The sequence below is a fragment of the Diadema setosum genome, chromosome 1, assembly GCF_964275005.1.
Source record: "Diadema setosum chromosome 1, eeDiaSeto1, whole genome shotgun sequence".
In the NCBI taxonomy this organism is placed as follows: domain Eukaryota; kingdom Metazoa; phylum Echinodermata; class Echinoidea; order Diadematoida; family Diadematidae; genus Diadema; species Diadema setosum.
The window spans coordinates 2,485,089-2,488,828 of NC_092685.1; the positions used below are offsets into that span (position 1 = coordinate 2,485,089).

Sequence of the window (3,740 nt, forward strand, 5' to 3'; positions counted from 1 at the left end):
CTACTAGTAAAATGTGCATGACATCAGTCAATTTCCCTTGTTGTATTTGGCATAGACCCTGCACTATTTTATTATCATTATTATCATTATTTTTAATAGAACCAACAGTTAAGTTCTACATTCTATAGTTTGATGAATTCAAAATACATTATGATGGTAGGCCTATGGGAATATGTACAATCATGATAATGTACCACCTCATACTAGTCATACTATCACAGTCGTAGCATTAGCATTTTGACAATTTGAATACAATGGGGTGATGTACCAATGTTTTTGTGACAAATGAAATATTATTTACTTCTGGTTCCACTGTGTTTTAATAGACTTGACAAATGCATGTTTCGTATACTACGTTCATGCCAAATGTCATTTTATTTTCATCTCAATTGTTGCTATTTCACTTTTTTCTTTTGCCTCTTTGTAAAATTTCTATAATGATCTTTGAACAATAGAAAGACAATGCTCTCCTTTATAAATGCCATTGGAATTGAACTGTATAAATTCCAGTTGTATACATTTTTGCAATTAGTTTCATTCCTGACAAATATTTAGAATAATTATAATTGTTGTGTAATTGAATTGTACTGTAGTCCTTCTCAAAGTATATATATTTTTTGAACTCTGAATTAACCTTTCAGCACCAACCCCATGCGAGATGTGTGCCACAAAAGCAGCTTCTTGCCAAAGGTGTATGAAGACACCAACCAAACACCATCTCCTGCCCCAAGCCAACAATGCCCCACCAAGCCAGCCACTGCGGGGACACCAACCCAGTCAGCTCCTGCTCTACGCCAAGAGTGCTCAAGAGACAGAACATCCAAGCGTGTGACCCTCCCGCAGGAACTGGTAAATTGGATACAGGATTGCATCTGTGAATTATAATTCTTGCTCTTTTCAACTTGCACTCAAGTTCCTCAAACAGGGATTAATAAATTGAAATTTTAGTTGGTACAGTTGTATTGTAAATTTTTGTTAATGATTATTGAGCAATAGAAAAAGTGTAATGTTCTTATTTAAGATGCCACTGAACGTTAAGTCATGAAATTTAATCGTACACATTTTAAGAGTAGTCAAATGAATTATGGGCAGTAGCTTGAATGACTGTAATCCTTCTCTGGCTGTCATGTAATTGTAGTTCTTCTTGAAAAATATTTTTTAAACTCTGATTTGCCTTTCAGCACCAACCCCTTACCAGATATGTGCCACAAAAGCAGCTTCTTGCCAAAGGTGTATGAAGACACCAACCAAACACCATCTCCCCTGCCCCAAGCCAACAATGTCCCACCAAGCCAGCCACTGCATGGATGCCAACCCAGTCACTGCAGGGATACCAACCCAGTCAGCTCTTGCTCAACGCCAAGAGTGCTCAAGAGATGGAACATGCCGGAAATGCTCCATTACAGCTTGTTTGTATGACCCTCCCGCAGGAACTGGTAAATTGAATGCTGTACAGGATTGCATCTGTAAATTATGATTCTAATTAAACCCATTTTGTTTGGTCAGTATAACACTCAAGGTGTATCCCCAAGTCAGTAGAATGCTCATGAAGATCAACTGCTGCCCCCTCATTCTGCTCTTAGGTTTCACAGGTTGTAATCATGCTGGGTGAGAACTGTCTGGGCAAATGCCCCAGACATGTCCCACTATTCATGTATCCAGACATCACTCAATATGGCTGCTTTTCAGTTATTCAGGAAAAAGATTCTACTTTTGCTGACTTTTTTGGGATTTACAAGAGACATTGAACAAAGAAGAAATAATGTTGCATATTTAACAAGACAATGTTGATGTAAGAAAAATAAGTGTGTGAATAAGCAGTGCAAATGTAAAAAACAGGGGCAAAATTGTGGTCCTGGTTGTACATGCAGGAATTTTACAAATTTAGATAACCATGTAATTATGGAAAGTGAAGGTAGTGATAGTGACAATGTAAAATCTAGACACTGCAGATTTGTCTGAAAATGGTACAAATGTATAGCCTTGCTTGCATTGTGATCAAAGTTGCACAAACCAAGCATATGTGCATTTATACCTGTTTACAGAAACTTCTTTTTATTTCTTTTGTTTCAAAAAAAATTAAGGGGGGGGGGGGGTGCGCCGGTTGCGGTCCTCCCTGGATCCGCCACTGTGAAGATGTGTCAGTCAGTTTTGATAAGTTATTTTGTCTAATGCGGTGTGTGAAGAATGTGTGTGAATAATGAACATGTATTCATCTAAGAGCAATCCTACCTCTGCATACTACTAGTATACTGATTCTTTGTTTTAGCTTTCTCGTTTAAAGCCTGTATTGTAGTTTATACATTTATGAATTATGTTATTTGCCCTAGGTTTGTGTGGCAAACTAAAGTTTTGATGGGCAGAATGTGACCAAATACCTACCCTCATCAAATTTGAAGTTCCACATACTGTAACAGTGGATATTTTCGCGCTTGGCCGGGTAAGAAGAGTTTCGCGTGATTTTAATTCCACGGAATCAAGACATCCCACACAGGAATATATGGCAAGCAAAAATATCCACATACTTTTATTTTCGCGCTAGTTTTTTGGTTGCGCAATATGCACGAAAATTTCAACAACGCGAAAATTTCCACTTTTACAGTAATCATTCTCTTACAAAGCTTTTATGTATGTGAAAAGGAAAGTACAAATACAGGTGTATCACTGAAAGTAGCTGTGTATGACAAAGGAGGTACTAAGCCTCCTTGGTATGGTATTATATTGTATGTATAATAGATACCAGGCATGCAGCCAACATTTTTAAAGACACGTATAAGATTGGGAGAGAACTGGAATAACGAAATGTTGGACATCAGATACCTCAGTCTATGAAAATGTGAGTTATATACAGCTGAGTTATTACACTGAGAAATACGCGTGTTGTCACAATCATTCCTATGACTACCACTTATGTATGATACACTTACATGCGTTAATGATCTGATTGGTTAAGCATGTACAAATTCATGTGGTTGCTATCATTATTACATCATAATAATACAAATTGATCTTGACTGCAAGTCAGCATGCTCATAAGAAACGCACAATGCCTCTACTCAGATACCACACTCGGGCATTGCCATAAGCATTCCCCATGACTACCACTTTAAAGGAAATATTCATTTTGTTTATTTTCATAATTGTTATTGTGAACCCTGAGGAAGACATTCATGTATTCTTCGAAAATTCAGCCTGAATAAATAGCGCTGTTGGACTGAAATGCATTACTACTCTACTTCGCCATCTTTCATATACTGTATAATAGTCCGTCGCTGGGGTGACAAGACCTTGTATCTGCAACTTTGGTGAAAATGACTTTTTTGGATTAATGGTCAAATAATGGGTTAAGTGATGTCCTGTCCAAATCCCAACTGTCTTACTCCAAAAATGAAGCCACCACGGCATGTCAAAGGAAAGGCTATCCCATTCGCTACAGTGCTTTGGCCGCCATGTTTTTTGGCTCTCCTGAACCTTTGACATTTTGTAGATACGTGGTCTTGTCGCCCTAGCGACTATATATATATATATATATATATATATATATATATATATATATATATATATATATATATATATAGCATATATATATGCTGTTCTTGCCAAATACATGTAGTACTAGTGGTACATGTGCCTTAAAAGATGTAAACAACCAACCTTGCCAACAGAAATGTTTTTGTTTTGTTTTGTTTTTTTGCATCACATCCTGTTTAACAAAGAGCAATAATGTTTACAATATTTTG

The 3,740-nt window shown here is 36.9% G+C and overlaps 1 pseudogene; it reads left to right on the forward strand.

Annotated features, from left to right (window-relative positions):
• The first annotated feature begins 737 nt into the window (after positions 1-737).
• On the forward strand, positions 738-1,453 carry LOC140232173 (uncharacterized; annotated as a pseudogene).
• The last annotated feature ends 2,287 nt before the right edge of the window (positions 1,454-3,740 follow it).